The sequence below is a fragment of the Equus quagga genome, chromosome 3 (genome assembly GCF_021613505.1).
Source record: "Equus quagga isolate Etosha38 chromosome 3, UCLA_HA_Equagga_1.0, whole genome shotgun sequence".
Lineage (NCBI taxonomy): Eukaryota > Metazoa > Chordata > Mammalia > Perissodactyla > Equidae > Equus > Equus quagga.
The window spans coordinates 31,718,114-31,735,834 of record NC_060269.1 but is presented as its reverse complement, the minus strand read 5'-3'; the positions used below and the strand labels follow the sequence as shown (position 1 = coordinate 31,735,834).

At 36.2% G+C, this 17,721-nt stretch overlaps 1 protein-coding gene across 1 annotated transcript in view; it reads left to right on the top strand.

Moving 5' to 3' along the window:
* The window catches only part of INPP4B (inositol polyphosphate-4-phosphatase type II B), a 749,608-nt gene that overhangs the window by 116,795 nt on the left and 615,092 nt on the right, over positions 1-17,721 (top strand). The gene's annotated exons all lie outside the window — the stretch shown is intronic.

Sequence of the window (17,721 nt, the reverse complement as noted above, 5' to 3'; positions counted from 1 at the left end):
ACCAGGAGAGTGACCACAATCGCAGGCTAAGGGTTACTGCCTCCTCCTCTTATGGTTGCCCTGGTGCGTGTTCCCACTATCTGGGCCGTTTCACCAGGCTGGATAGCATTCGTGAGCATGCCCAGGGCTACTAAGGGAGAGCAGGGCTTGCTCACCTATCTCTGCCACTTCCCAGGGGGCCAATCCATCCACCCTCAGATGTATACCTGCATGTGTCTCTCAGGCATCCTCTTGTGTTCTGTGGGCTTCCTCCATTGGTCAGTGAATGTCCATTTAGTTGTAGTTCAAAAGGGGGAAGAGATGAAGGGAACAGCTCACTCCACCATGTTGCTGACATTGCCTGTGTATAGGATTCTATAATAGTCAGTTAGGTCAAGATGGTTGGGTGGCGGTGTTAAGATAATCTTTTTTTTATTTTTTTTTAATTTCATTATGTCAATTACTGAGAGAGGGGTATTAAAAATCACCAATGATTATAGATTTGCTTATTTCCTTCTCTAGTCCTATCAGTTTTTGCTTCATGAAATTTGAACCTTTGTTATTAGGTGTATACATATCTAATATGTACATCTTCCTGATGAATTGACCCATTTATCATTATGAAATATCCGTCTTTATCTCTTGGAATGTATTTTGTCTTGAAGTTTGCTTTGTCTCATGTTAATACAATCTCACTAGCTTTCTTATGCTTCCTGTTTACATTATATATCTTTTCTCATTCTTTAGCTTTCAACTTATTTGTCTCTTTAAATTTAAATTGAGTCTTTTGTTGGCAGCATAGAGTTGGGTCTGGCCTTTTAATTCAGTCTCATAAAATCTGCTGTATAATTGGAGTGTTTAGTCCAAGGGTCATCAAACTTTCTCTGTTAAGGGTCAGATAGTATATATTTTAGGCTTTGCAAGTCATGTAATCTCTGTCACAACTACTGAACTCTGCCACGGTAGCATGAAAGGAGCCATAGACAGTATGTAAATAAGTAGACAAGGCTATTTCTCAATAAATATTTACAAAATAAGTGGGCAGGATTGGGCCTGAAGGCCACAGTTTCTCAACTCCTAGTCTATTTGCTTTTATTTCTTTCTGTTTACATTTCATGTAATTATTGATATCGTTTTGTTTAAGTCTATTTTCATCCTATTTGTTTTCAGTTTTTCCCTTACTTTTTAGTGTTTGTTTTCTGTTGCTCCTTTCTTGACTATTTTGGGCTAATAGAATATTTTTTAATGTTGTTTCATTTCTTTTCTTGGCTTATTAGCTCTTTTGTTTTTTAAATGTATGTAATGTTTGCTTAGGATTAACAATATCCCATCTTTAACTTATTAAAGTCTATTTAGAGTCAAATTATTCTATTTAACACCTGACCCCGTTAAACTTATAACTTCACATTTGATGCTTCCCACTTCCCAGTCCCTACTTCCTATTTCCCAAATATTTTACCCATTCAACAGTAGAATTCCATTAATTTGTCCCTTTTCCATTGTGCTGTTTTTACATATCTTCTATTTTTTCATATATTGTAAACTCTACCTTACAATATTAATATTTCTTTTTAAAAACCAGTTATATTTTAAGGAGAATAATATAATCTCTTGTATTACCTAGTATTTACTTTTTCAGTCTTCATCTTTCCTTCTTGTAGATCTACCTTTTTATGTGATATGATTTTCCTTTAATATTTCTTTTAATTTATGTTTGCTGCAAATAATTTTTCACTTTTGTTTACCATAAAACAGTTTTATTTTTGCCTTATTTTTGGAGTATATTTTTACCAGATTAAAATTCCTAAATAACAATATTTGTTTTTCTTTCAGCATGTTAAAGATGCTGTTCCATTGTTACCTGGACTACCTTGTTGAGATGAGAAGCCAGCAGTTATTTTTATCATTGTTTCCTGTAGTGCTGTGCCTTTTCCTCTGATTGCTCTATCTTTGTTTTCAGAAGTTTGACTATCTGTGGTTTGGTGTAGTTTTATTTGATTTTATCCTTTTTGGGATTTCCTCAAGTTCTTGACTCTGTAAGTTCATATTTTCCCCCAGTCAAATTGAATACGTTTTTAGCCATTATCTCTCTCTTTTTTTTCCAAAGATTGGCACCTGAGCTAACAACAGTTGCCAATCTTCCTTTTTTTTTTTCTGCTTTTTCTCCCCTAATCCCCCCAATGCATAGTTGTATATCTTAGTTGTGAGTCCTTCTAGTTGTGGCATGTGGGACACTGCCTCAAGGTGTCCTGATGAGCAGTGCCATGTCCGTGCCTAGGATCTGAACTGGCGAAACCCTGGGCCACTGAAGCAGAATGTGTGAACTTAACCACTTGGCCACAGGGCTGGCCCAACCTATTATCTCTTTAAATAGTTTTATCCCTAGTCTCTTTTTTTTCTGAGACTCCTATTATACATATGTTTGATTATTTGATATTGTCCTGTGGGTCTCTGGGACTCTGTGCGTTTTTCTGCAAACATTTTGTCACTCTGTTCCTCAGATTGCATAATATCTACTAATTTTTCTTCAACTTGCTGACTCTTTTTTCTACCATCTCCAACCTGCTGTTAAGCCCATCCAATGAATTTTAAATTTCATTTATTATTCTTTTAAGCTCTAGATTTCTATTTGCCTGTTTAAATAGTTTTATTTCTCTTCTGTGATTCACTATCTGTTCTCTCATTAAGACCATATTTTCCTTTAATTCTCTGAATACATTTTCCTTTGGTTAATGTATTTTCCTTTTCCTTTATTTATTTATTTATTTTTTTGAGGGAGATTAGCCCTGAGCTGACTACCGCCAGTCCTCCTCTTTTTTGCTGAGGAAGTCTGGCCCTGAGCTAACATCTGTGCCCATCTTCCTCTACTTTCTATGTGGGACACCTACCACAGCATGGCGTGCCAAGCGGTGCCATGTCCGCACCTGGGATTTGAACCGGCGAACCCCAGGCTGCCGTGAAGTGGAACGTGTGAACTTAACTGCTGCACCACCAAGCTGGCCCCTTTTCCTTTTCCTTTAAATGTATTTTTAATAGCTACTTTAAAGTCATTATCTGATATATGCAAGACTTTAGTCATCTCCGTGTCAGTTTATTTTGATTTATTTTCTTTACTATATATCACATTTTTCTCTTTCTTTGTACATCCAAGAATTAATGTTTACTGGGCATTGTAAAAAAGTTACAATATTAGGAGATGTTAATGCGATAGCTCCACTCTGGCTGGCATGGACTCCACTATCCACTGTCACTGTATGACCTCTGATATCTCTATATCTCAGTGAGTAGTAGTGACTCTCTAAGAAGCCTCTTGAATTCTTGTCCTGCACATGTATAGCCCAATGCTTTCTTAAGAACTTACAGAAACTACTACTGAGACATCTGAGGTCAGCCTTCTGCCCAAATCCTTCCTTTCTGTCTTTTTGCTGTGTATATTCCTTCCACTTCAGCTTCCTTAACTCTAATCTCTGCCTTCCAAGTGAAGCAAAACCATGTATTTTGCTTGGATCCCAGTTTGCTTTATTGAGGTTGGAAAATTGTCCCTAAGGAGAGAGTTTGGGAAATTGTGGCACTTTCCCTTCACTTGTAAAGTGCAGTTTGTGCTGCATATTGTACAATTCCCAAAAAGATTTGCCTTATATATTTTGTCCAACTTTCTGGTTGTTTGTAGTGAGTGGTTTAATCCAGGACCAGTCACATCATTGTAGCCAGAAACAGAAGTTCCTCATGCCTTCATTCTGATTGAGGTTTCCTATCCTTTTCTCTCTTCTTTGCTGGTTTAAAGTTAATATGTTTGATTTCTATTTTTAAGAGATTGACCTTAAAATATTTTTCTGCATATTAAAAGTCTAAAGTTAAATTAATCTCTATTGTCTCCTCCTCAAAAATGCAAGATATTACAATTTAAGTTCAATCACTTCCCTCCTTTTTTTTGTAAGATAACTTAGTTCCACTTTGGCTTGTTATTCACTGATTTAAGCATTATTATTACTAATGTTATTTTAAATGTTGTTGATTAAGTTTACTTTACCCACATGTTCACTAATTACTTTCTTCTTTTTTTTCCAGTCCCTCTTGTGTCTCAGACATCCCATCTGGGTTTATTTTCTTTCTGCCCCAAATTCTTTATTTAAAATGTTCTTCAGTGTGGGTCTGTTGGTAGTAAACCCTGTTTTGATGCATTTGAATAGATATTTATTTCACTTCTATCCTCAAATTATATTTTGGAAATAGAGATCTTAACTAACAATTATTTTTCTCAGTACTTAGAATGTATTATTCTACAGTCTCCTGGCATCCATTGTTGTTTTGACAATCTGCTGGTGATCTATTTATCACTTGCTGGTTGATAATTGCCTTCATTTGTACTTTCTAGAGTCAAACCCAAGATGGGGATTCTCAGTTTTGTTAGTTGAAATCAGAAAAAAAAAATTAGGAGAAGAGTATAGGAAAGGAAAAACAGCTAGTCAAAGATGGGATTTAGTGGAAGATCAGTCTGATTCCACAAGAAACTCTCAATCCTGAGGGTACCATAGAAATGTCTCACATTGATGCAAGGGGACTGGCCTTTGGTATCTTTTTATTGGTCAGTTTTAACAATGGGCTGTCTTCAGAGGGAGTATGGAAAGAAACTGTGAGACATTTCCAGTAAGCTGAGGACAATCATCAGGAGAAGGTAAGTGTGGGTCCCTGGCTGATAAAGAGGGTATAGGCAGGGCACCAACAGTGTCTACTAAAGTAGTCAATTTTTTATTTCTGGCTGCTTTTACAATCGCTTTGTCTTTGATAGTCTACAGTTTTATTATTGACTCTAGATGTAAGTTTCTTTTTATTTATCCTGTTTGGAAAACATTGTATTTCCTGAATCTCAAGTTTCAATTCTGGAAAACTTTTTAGCTAATTATCTTCCTTGGTATTGCCTCTTCCAGGTGGCAAAATTTAGGAAGAATAAATGCCCCTTTGAACTTTTTGCTTTAGCTGCCTCACTTGCCTCCTCCTAGGCCTGATCCTGGACTCTCCTCCGTTCTCCCTTGTTTCTCCTTCAGGGAATGTGATTGGTCACATGTTAGAACTTTCCATTTTCTCCTCCATCTTATGTAGTTTCATCACCTTTTTTGTTGTATTTTACATAATTATTCAAGTGTATCTTTCAGTTTATTAACTCTCTCTGAGGTTGTACCTAATTTATTCAATTCATCTATAGAGATCATAATATTATTTAATATTTTTTTCTAGAAGTTACCTTTGGTACTTTAAAATTCCAATTGGTTTTTTACATCCTATTGTTCCTTTCTCATGTTTGTACTTCCCTCTTTTATATATTTGGAGATTTTTATTGTATTTATATTATGTTGTGTATCTGACAATTAGAAAATCTGAAGCTCTTGGCACTCTAAATCTGCTCTTTGTTGCTTCTTTGGACTCTCCTTTATGAAAGCCTATTTTTTTTGTGAGTTGTGTAATTTTGGATTGCAAGCTCATTTTTGGCTTTTTAAAAATTAGAGGGATCCTGAGAGGTCTCAGATGAGGTTATATTACTTTGCAATGAATTTAACTTGCTTCTTTAAGTTAATTTCTCTGCTTGAAGCTTTTCAGGACTTATAATAACTATAAAACCAAGCCCCAAAGCCATGGGGGAGGAACTATGGTTTATGCATTTTTAGAAGAGAGATTTTCTTTTTCTCTACTCCAAGCCGGGGATGTCATAAATAATTTTCTCCTTGTCACTTCCCCTTGATAGAAGGCTTTTTTTAAAAAAAAATTCACACTTTTTTGGGCTTTTGGATGTTCTTAATTCCAAGTCCCCATCTTTTTCAAATCTAAAGTCTTGTCAGCTACTTCCTGTCAGGCTGTTAAAATCAGGGCTTCAAGATCCTGTTATTGGTAAATACCACCAGGGTACCCATGATTTTTGCATGTGGATGCTACTGCTGTTTCAGCTCTGTCTTCATTTCGCCACTGTAGGGTCATTCTTATTTTGAGTGAGTGCAACAATGCATTTTAAAGTATGTTTATTGTGTTTTATGAAGCATTTCTAGATGTTTTGAGGCAGAGGGCTTTTTAGAATTACTAGTGTCTATGTTACCATAAATCCCCCAATTGAGCATCATATAGTTTTTATTTTTGTCCTCCTTTTCTGTTGTGGTTTGATAGTAGAATATGGAGGCATTCAACTATAATTCTGTTTTCTTAGATTGTCTATTTTTCTTGCATTTAGATATTGTTTGGGTTTTTTGTGCATGCATACCTTCCATGTTGCCAAAGTTTTGTTCTGCTGTGTTAGTTTTGTTGTTTATATCTTCCACCAAAATTGTTGATTCCTAGAAGAATGAGGGTGGAAAGTAAGAGTTAATTTAGATTAAAAAAAATTTTAAGTTAGTTTTCCAAATTTTTGGATTAACTTTTACATTTATTCTAATTCATTTAGGCACAGAAACCACTTACTAATAAAATATGACTATCTGACTAATCAAATTATTCCTCCTTATCCTATGAAGTGGAGTAAGTATAAGAGAAAATAAGAAGACTGTGTAAAGCAGTGCAAAACTTCTCCTTGGGCCAAGCTAGAAATGTTAGGAAAATAGGAAAAGCGCTCTTCATGTCTCACTTGAATAGTTATTTTAAAGATTAAGAGCAATAATATATGTAAAATAGTTATCATAGTAACTTGAGCAAGTGGTCAATAAAATGTGTCCATAGCATTTTTCAAATATAATGTGTTAGTTCAGTGACATTATGAATATTAAAAAAAATATTTTTTCTTTCATCACTTTTAATCCAATGGCCTAGTGGCTTATTTGAGCCTCCTGCATTGATACTGAAATTTCACTATGATTGATGCCTTTTCTAGATCCCTCATGTCCATCATTCTCTCTGTTTTTTGTCAGTAGGGCTTTTATTTCATTTCATTTTTAGTGGCAGTAGTGTGTACCAGTATGTCCTATGGGCATTTTTTTTTGACATTTCTGCCCAATTTACTTGAGTATACATTTTTAAAAGACAAGGAAATTTATCTTACATAACCACAATATGATTATCATACCTGATATAATTAAAATTAATTCCTTCCTACTATCTAATACCCACTTCATACTCAAACATTCCTTATTTTCTTATTGGTAAAATTTTAAAGAATGATCTTCCTTGATACTATTTGCACAAGTAAATTAAGCTTCTTACCCCAGCTAGCTGATATGTTGGACCCATTCAAGAGCCAATGCAAAGAGATGAGGTAGTAAAGCAACTTGGTGATGTTTTTCAAGATTTGGGTATTGATACTTCATTAAAACAGTAAAAAGCACTTACCAGCACAGAATTTTGTCTTACATTTTGAAATTGTAATAAGATTGATTTTCTTTTGCATTAATTTACTGTTTTGGAAGCTTATTTTGATGGTTTTCAATATGGATTTGTCTTTGTTTGAGGGTTTTATTAGTTATTATGTTTGGCTTTTTTGTTGATGATGTTGTTGTTGATGTTGGTTGTTTCAGCCAGAGCACGAATCCTGTGTTACTACTAAGATATCTTTCTGGAAACTTTCAGATCAACTTATATAAAAAGCCAGAAAACCTTAGGGAAACTTATAAGTGGATACCTGAAAACTAAAGAAATCTGAAATGAATTCACAAAGGAATTGAGATCAGCATGTGCCATTATACAGCATAAAATCTCCCAGGATTTTGAGAAAACAGTAGCTATTCTACTATTGATCTTTTAACTCAGGAACTCTCATAGACGAGGCTATACACCAGAGCTAAAGCATGTGAGCTCTGCCTGTTTCCAGTTGATGGTATTTGTAGTCACTTGTGGAGGATACGGCCTTTTGCACACAAATAGCTTTTCAGACAGCCCTGGAAGAGAAACGTTTGTTTTACATCCTCAATAGTTAATTCAGTAAAATTCGATAATACTGCAGGCAGCAGAGCTGGTAGAGATAGTGAAGCACTCAAGAATACTTTTAACAGACTAAAATGCTTAGTGGTAAAATTGGTAAGAATATCTTTCACAGAACCTACGGAAATAAATTAGCTGAAGTAAGGATTATGAAAGCCTTCAGTGTAGAGAAATAGATTGGCCGAAGCAGATTTCTTAAATTTTAATACTTTAATATGTCTACAATCACCTGGAGTTCTTCTTAAAATGAAGGTTCTGACTCGGTTGATCTAGGGTGGCACCTGGAATTCTGTACTGGAATTCTAGCTTCTGGAATTCTCACGGCTCCCAGGTAATGGTGATGCTGCTTGTTTATGTACCACCCCTCAAGAATAAAGGGTTTAGACTCTGAGAATTTGACTTTGGCAATGTCATGAGATAGAAGATGAGAAAACATACCATAAAAACCAATTCAGGCTAGATGTCTGTGTGTGTTTAAATGTAAATGGCATGCTATATGCAAATTGCTTTAAATGCCTAGGAGATAGTACCTGCTCTAAATTCAAAGTATAGAGTGTTTACAATTCTAATGAATGTAGGAAAAATATAGAAAATAGCAAAGACATACATAGAATATGTATTTTTTTTATTTAACATACATTTAAAGTAAAATGAGAGACTTCACAGTAAGAATTAAGTAATATATTTAAATAATAAGATAAAATGATGGAATATGTGCCATAGTAACCGGTACTCACATGGAAATAGCAGAGGTGCCTTAGCTTAGCAGAAGAGCCAAGGGAATGGGATTGGTGACAGCCACTTGCCTTCGAATCCTGCCTTTGCTCATTGACTCTGTGGCTCAGGTAACTTCCAATAACCAAATTGTGCTTCTAATTTCCTCATCTATAAAATGGGATAGTAGTGTACCCAGCTGTTAAGGTTGTTATGAGTTTTAAATGTCTAAGATAGCAACTCAGAACCACACCTGGTTTCTATTTGGCTGTACTAAATGGTTATGTTTATTATTACAATAATAATAATAAGGTACTTCTAAAATCATCCAGACTAAGTGATTTAAAAAGTGGTTTTCAAAAAGTAGACGTTTTCTTGAGTCTATTTTATTGCTAAATTGCTTATGGGAAAATGTTTTGGTTATTTACTTGAATAAACAACAGAGTAACAACTTATGACTAAATAAATAAAATTAGTGAAATTACAGTATATCATTTAGAGAAGAATGTTTTCATTAACTAAGTAGAAGGTCTGATTATTAAAAAATAAAAGGGTAGAAATGAATTATTTCTACTGTTCAGCTTTTAGTGTGCTTTAAACGTGAGATGTGGCTTTTTTGTTGTTATTATTTTTCTGCTTTTCCTCTGGCATAGATTAAGCGTATATTTCAAAATGTCTGGGCCTTGATTATTACCTTTGCAGTTTTTCATTATTGATGATTAATCTAGGAATAATTATAATTCAGGGGAGAAGAAGTTTTTTTGATCTTACTGCTTGCAGACAGAGATAAATAGGTGTTTATTGTATTTCTTTTATCAATTTATTTTTTTCCAAAGTTTAAATACAAACACTTCTAAAAACCTACAATTCTAAGCCTTTGTTTTGTTTCGTTTTTCTTTTCTGTGATAATTGTTTCATAAAATAACAAGCAAGGGAAAATTAGAAAGGAATCCAATTGGTAATAGTTTTAGTATTCGCAAAAGGAAATAATTGCAAAGGTCAGGTATAACACTTAAAATCTGACTCTAGGTGTTTCCTGGCTAATGTTGTCCAAATGTTAAAAATTTCTCAAACATATGTCTTCTTAAATATACAAATATGCTTTAAAATGGAATATATATGCATTTTTTATGCTAGATTCTCTTTTATTAAACAAAGCCAACAAGGAGTAGGTAATTTGAGGAGGAATGTTATATGTTGAAAATATGGAAAATGGCTTGTGTTCCAGGGAAAATGCTGATGTTCTGTCTCAGGAGCTGTCATGAAAGGGCGGTTCTCCAGTCATCACACCTGCAGATGCTGAGGAAGGACACTTGCAGATTGAAATCTATGCTTACTTCTTCCCGATCATCTTTAAAATCTATTTGTCCCTTTTTTTCAATGGGCCCAGACAGATGGGTGGGGATCCCAATGCCCCCTAAAAAAATAAACTTTATTGGAGTATAACCTACATATTGAAAAGTGAGCAAATCTTAAGTGTACAGCTTGATAACATTTTGCAAAGGCAACATACATGCAGATCCAACTGCCAGATCAAGAAAGAGAATAGAATCAGTACCCCACGAGCTCCCCTTGTGTCCTCTACTAGTCACTACATACTCCACAGGAGTTTTCCCCCTCACACTTTATATAAATGCTGTCATGTTTTGTGTACTTTTTTGCATATGACTTCTTCCCCTAAACATTGTATGATATTCATCTGTGTTGTTCGTGTAACTGGTTTGTTCATTCTGATTAATGTAATCACTTCACTGTATGAATACATCTTAATTTGTTCATCAGTTCTACAGTTAATGGAGATTTGAGCTGTTTCCAGATTGTCCCTACTGTGAAGAGTGCTATTATGAACATTCTTGTACATACTTTTTGGCATCTATAGTATGCCTTTATGGTGGTTATACACCTAAGAGTGGAATTTACCAAGCCATAAGGTGTGCATATGTTTACCTTTAGTAGATACTACTAAATCGTTTTCTAAAGTTATGCCAATTTCCACTCTCTGCCCCCTTCAAACAGGATATAACAGTACCATTGCTCCACATCCTTGCTACCTCTTGATGTTATCTGTCTTTTTTATTTTAGCCACACTTGTCTGCATATAATGGTATCTCGTGATTTTAATTTGCATTTTCCAAAGGACTAATAAAACTGAGAAAATTTTATTATGTTTATTGAAAATTTGAAAGCCCTCTTTTGTAAAATTTCTATTTATGTCTGCCCATTTTTCTATTGAGTTGTTTGCCTTGTTTGTAGTGATTTGTAGGAATTTATTTAAATATTCTGAATATGGGTCATTATCTGATATATGTATTGCAAGTTTCTTCTTGCGCACTGTGGCTTGCCATTTCATTCTCTACCTGACATCTTTTGATGAACAGTTCTTAATTTAAATGCAGTCAGAGTTATCATGTTCTCCCTCTTTATGGTTACCACTTTATGTTCTTTAAGAAATCATTGTCCATCCCAAAGAGAAGGATATTCTCTTCTGGAAGCTTTCTTGTTATCATCCACATTTAGGTATACAACTCTCTGAAACTGATGTTGTATGCGTAGGAGTCAAGATTCACTTTTTATCCCAAATGGACATTCACTCAGTAGTAGAGAGACTGTCCTTTCCCCACTGCTCTGCATTGTCGAACTTGCCATAATGTACTAGTGTAATTAGTTGTCATGATTTGTGTGGGTTTGTTTCTGGACTCTCTGTTTTGTTCCATATTTTGTCAGGTTTTGTACAAATTACACACTGTGTTAATTACAAAAGCTTTATAATAAGTTTGATATTTGGTGGTTGAAGACTTCCAGATTTGTGGTTCTTTAATGTGACCTTAACTAATCTTGACCCTTTACGTTTCTGTATAAATGTTAGCTTGCAAATTTAAAATTAAAAACCCAACTACTGGAATTTTCATTGTGACTACACTGAATATGTGGATCAATTTGTAGTGAACTGACATCTTTATAATATTGAGTCTTTCAATCTGTGAACATGATGTATCTCTCTGCATTTATTTGTCTGCTATATTTTTTCTAAGTAATGTTTTGTAGGTTTTTGGTGTAGAGGTCGTGAACATATTTGTTCCAGGATGTTTGAAGTTTTTAATTTTATTTTAGGTGTATAATTTCTATGTTTTTATTTGTTGTTATATGATAGCACAATTGATTTTTGTACAATAACCCTAAATTCAGTAACCTTGCTAAATTTACTAATTAAAACTAATAATTTTTTCTGTGGACTCATTATTTATTATTTTCATTTTAAATGTATTCCATTATTCATTAAAAGAAATGGATTTAAATTATTATCTTTATTGCTGTTTTTACTTAAAAATAAAATTGGAGTTTTTAATTTTAAATATTAGCTGAATAATAGCATTAACTGACATTCATAATAAAAAGAAAAGCTAGACTCTGGTTGAGAGTGTAAGATAGTGTGTTAGCATTTTAGTAGGTGCTGGAAAAATTGGAATTATCTCTTCTCTGTCCTCATCTGCATAATATTCTTGAGTAAATGAGTCTGCCACTCTGGTCTTTTGTTCCTCATCTGTAAAATGATGATATTGGACTAGATAAGTTTTAGTTCCTTTTGATCAGGGGTAGATGTCTCAGACAACTTTTAGGTAAAAGGTTGTGCTTTTGGACTTTTCCCTTTCTTCTACTCTTCCCCTTACAGCATTGTGACAGAGGGCAATGGGCCTCATGTGATCTCCTTTTTGGGGAGGGTAGTAGGCAGGCCCAAGCCCACTTAACATTCCCATGTCTCCTGCTCAGGCCACTTGGGAACTTCTATCTTCCCTGGACACCACATATTGACTATGGGGATAATAGGACTCTGTCTCAGGTTCATAACTGTAGACACTTCCCTCCTAAACCTCCTCTAATGCCCCCTGACTGCTCCTATGTCATGTTCCATGCCAAGTGCTGGTTTTCTCAGAGAATCTTGAGTTCTCTCCAGTCTATGCCCTGAAAAGTAGTCTGCTAGTCCTAATGCTCATATTCTCACGTTCAAGTGGGGTTTAACTTAGAGATGGGAAATGGGGACTTGATGTTTGACGTTTTCCTCCTCTGTCTGACCTCTTCTCCATACAACTCTTGAGCCTGAGGCAATTTTCCATATCTGTTACATCATACTCTGTTTTTTTCCACTCTTGGCATCACGAAACTCCGTGATGTAGTTCTCTAGGTCTGACTTCTAATATGTTCATGGCAACTAAAATTGTGTTTTTAAAAATCCTCTTCCTTAGGGAAAGCCTGATATTCAAGACTGTTGTCTTGCTACAGATCCAAACTTCTTGCTGGATATCAGACTATAGACTCTTTTTCTTATTTTATCTTGTAACAGTCCTAATCCTCCTTGAGGCAAGTGCTACTCCTGGTGGAAAGGTGAGGTCAAACACAGAGAAATGCTAAAGCATTGCACATGATATATTTACAGACATTAGCATCCTTGTCATATGATGGCCTATCACCTCTTTCATATTCCTTTGTTTTCTGCCTCTTTCCTATCTGAAATACTATTTGTTCAAATGTTCTTTAAATTTTATGTGGTGGCAATAAGGACTTATTATGCTGTTTCCATCATAGGTCATGGTAAGATATTTATGCCACATAAGTTAGCTCTATCTTATCTGCACTAATAGATATTTAACACATAGCAAGTGGGTATGTACTTACTAGGAACCTCCTTCCTATGTGCTGCACATTGAATTAGGTACTAAAGAGGATAGGTGAGAAGCACAAGATACAATAACTGTCCTTGAGCAACTTAAAATATAGTTGGGGAGACATGACAGCACGAGACAACCCAAGAAGGCAATATAAATTATAGGCATTGACTATAATTGCTATCCGAGGTCAGAGAAGGATAAAATCAACCGAGCCCAAAGTCCCCAGGGATCGCTTTATGGAGATGTTAGCATTAAATCTTTGACAGGGTGGTAAATTTGGAAGGTGCTGAAGAGTGAGAATTGAACCACACTGGAAGGAATAGATGTGGAGAATGGAACTGGGAGAGAACAACATGGGAGCCGTTGGGCTCTCTGCCTGACTGAACAAGAGAGATGATATTGAAGAACAGTGTAAAATTCATGGACTGCACAGGAAACTTAAAAAAAAAATTAGTATATCCAGTATACATGATATACAATTTTTAGCTTCTTCCCCCATGGGCCTCATAAAGCTCAAATTGTGAAAACCAACATCACAGGATATAAAAATGGAGAATTTTGACGCTTAAGGCAAGAGCTATCAGCTAGCAAAATGATGTATGAAAGAGGTCATGTTGTAGAAATTTCCTAGCAGGAGCATGAAAACTGGTTAGATGATAACTCCTACATTCCTAATCCAAAAAAGAATGGCAGATCTGGAGATTAAAGGCAGATTTCTTTAGAGTGAACTAAGGGTCCATTAGGAATATCCACAAAGAGGTACATTGTGAGGTGTTTCCCCTTTTCCCCTCTCAGTGCTAGAAAGAGGTGCTTCAAGGAGACTTGGTGAAGTTTAATATGTGCCCCTTGAAGTTTTAGGGGTGGTAGTGGAGACAGTGGACTGATTTCTGATGAATCTAAAAGCCAAGAGATGAGCTAATGAGCAGTTTAGGTAGAGGTGTTGAAATGAGATTAGCCTGTTTTCCCAGGGTTTCTTAGAAAGTTCCCTGTGGAACAAGTGTAGGCCATGGATGTGAGAGAGCAGTAATGACACTGTCGAGGGCCTCTCCCATAAGGCTGCCCAGGGACTGAACTGGTCTCAGAAGGTAGAAGGTGCAGGTGTCACTTGGAACTGTGGATGCAGCAAGTGATAAAGTGAGACAGTATGACTCCCATCAAGGGCAGTCCAGATGAAAGGTCCCCAGTGATTGGAGAAGGGAGAGCAATCACTGAAGAACCTGGAAAAGCATCCACTGGTTGAGAATCATCTTTAAATACATACCAGGCTTCTTAGCTCAGTGACCAGAAAGTAAACTTTCTGTCTCCATTTACCTCTTCTTTCCCTACTTTCCCTCTTTCACTTCTCTCCCACACTCCAGAGGCATTGGAGGCACAGTTACCTGGCTGGGGAAGAAGGACCTGGGGAAAAAGTATGGGACCAGTATCTCTCTCTTCATTGACTGTTGGTTTCCACTTGCAGCAGATCCTAGCTATGGAGGGGAGACAATTTAAACTTTAAATCAGCTTTTTATATGTAGCTGGGTGTACTAATTTCTAAATTGAGAATGTTTGGTGACTTAATGTAACTATAAGATTAAGTTCCAAGTGAACAGGATATGGGTAAGGCCTTATTTCTTATTAGCTCAAGAGATGCTGCATTGGTTTCCTAGAGCTACCATAACAAATCACCACAAACTGGGTGTCTTAGAAGAAGAGAAATTTGTCCTGTCACAGTTTTGGAAGGTACAAGTCAAAAATCATAGTGACTACAGAGCCATGTTCTCTCTGAAAGCAGTAGAGGAGACTCTGTTCCATGACTTTCTCTTAGTTTCTGGTGTTGCCAGCATCCTTGGCCTTGCTTGGCTTGCTGTTGCATCACTCCAATCTCTGCCTCTCTAGTCACATGGCGATCTCCCTCTCTGTGCCCTTGTCCTCACATGGCATTCTCTTTTCTTTATGTGTCTGTCTTTGTGTCTCATCTTACAAGGACACTAGTCATATTGGATTAAGGGTCCACCCTACCATATAACATCATCTCAACTTACGTTTTAATTACATCTGCAAAGACTCCATTTCTAAATAAGGTCACATTCATAGGTACTAGGGTGAGACTTCACCACATCTTTTGGGAGACATAATTCAATGCACAGCAGATGTTTACCAGACTTTGGTCTGCTTGGTGATGGCACCTTGGAGCTGGGGGCTGTGGTTAGTGTGATCAAAGTCTCTTCCAAGTTTCTTTATTTCTAATCATATATGCTGTACTCTTTCAGAATACATAGTATGAGATTTTAAATCTGAAACTGTGTTTCTTAATCTGTCCCTATCAGGAATGCAGCTACTGGAAATGCCTCTTTATATTTTGTCCACTTTCTCCCAGTGCTGTTGCCAGTATTTCTCTTCTTTGACATCTTATGAGCATTTTAATGAGAGGTTGAGAAGAAGCACAATGAGCATTGCAAGTGAGCCTCAGGTGAAGCTGGTCTCCGTGTCTTTTTATGATTCCAGTTCTTCCTATGCATTGTCCCAGCTCCCTGGGAAGATATATCCCTAATTACCTGCCTCCCAGCCTTAGTCTTTCAAAGTCCTTCTCTTTGGTGAAATTTTCTTAGACCAAACAGGGCTGATTGTCAACCAGCATGCACCTGTTCAGCCGTTCTGACTGATGCTTTTAAAGACTATTTTTTAAATCTCCCTTTCTTGGCTGAAGAATACTCTTTCAATGCCTTCTCTTGCTTCAATACATTATATGTTGTTTAATGATGTTATTTATACCAATTACTTGAAAAATTGTCTACAAATGTGTTTTCTCCACTAAACCATGTTTTTCTTGAGTCACTTTTTGTTTGCTGTGGTTTCTCTAAAGTCTATTCAGACCTTGGCTTGCAGTAGGAGCTCAGTAAGTGTTTTCTGAATTGGGTCGAGTATTCGCAAGAATAGACAAGGGCCAGTTGCTTTAAGAGAATCTTGAAGCGTATCACAGTTTGTTGGAGGGCTTCTCAGCAAAATCAAAGGGAGCCACTGCAGGGGAGTGATTGACAGCTTACTCATCTTCCTGAAATGCTGTTCAATCTTTTCCCCCCACCTACCCAAAGACCTAAAGTGACTTTTTATTTCCTTTGTCATCACAGAGTCTGATTAATAACTAGGCAAATTAGGTAACATCCAGTGTAATATGATTTTTTTTTTTGAGGAAGATTAACCCTGAGCTAACATCTGCTGCCAATCCTCTTTTTTCTGAGGAAGACTGGCCCTGAGCTAACATCCATGCCCAACTGCCTCTCCTTTATACATGGGACACCTACCACAGCATGGCTTGCCAAGCGGTGCCATGTCCCAACCCGGAATCCGAATTGGACGAACCACACCAAAGTGGAACGTGCGCACTTAACCACTGCGCCACCGGGCTGGCCCCCAGTGTGATATGATTTTAATCATTCCACCACATGGCTCACTAGGGCAGTAATTTTCTTTTTTTTTTTTCCTTTTTTGATTTTATTGCAGTGACAGTGGATTATAATATTATATAGCTTTCAGATGTGCATTGTAATATATTTCGAATTCTGTGTAGATTACATCACGTTCACCAACCAAAAACTAATTATAGGCCGTCCCCTCACATGTGAGCCTAATCACCCCTTTTGCCCTCCCCCTTCCCCCCTTTCCCTATGATAACCACCAATCCAGTCTCCGTTGCTGTGTGTTTGTTTGTCATTGTTTTTATCTTCTACTTATGAGTGAGATCGTACGGTATTTGACTTTCTCCCTCTGACTTACTTCACGCAGCATATACCCTCAAGGACCATTCATGTTGTCATAAATGGCCAGATGTCATCATTTCTTATGGCTGAGTAGTATTCCATTGTGTATATATACCACATCTTCTTTATCCATTTGTCCCTTGATGGGCACCTAGGCTGCTTCCAAGTCTTGGCAATATTCACAATAGGGCAGTATTTTCAGTGGGGTTGCAAGATTTTTTTTAAAAAGAATGATGATAGTAATAGTAATAATGATGTTGACAATTATATTAGCTAATATGGATTAGTTCTATGTCCTTTATATGTATCTATCTCACTTATTTATCCTATCAGCTCTATGAAATAGGAAGAATTATCATTCTGATATTACACATGAAAAGTGAAGGCTTACAGAATTTAATTTACTTACCCAAGTTCAACCCGCTGCTAAGATGTTGTGGTGATTGCTGTTATATGACTATTCTTATAATGACTGTTATAGTCAATTAATCAATGTTGCTTTTAACTGTTAACATTTCTTCAAATAACTTTCTTAATGAGTGAATTTAAAATTCTTACCTATCTCTGTGACAGTCCTCTCTGGAAAGCTATTGCTCAGGCTTGAATTTCTTATCCTCCAATCTGAACATTCAGATAATGATGCAATAAAATCCTTTATGGGATACTCCTCAAGATTGTTATATGCTAAGGGAGGGAATAAGATATATTTTCATAACTTTTGACTTCTATAA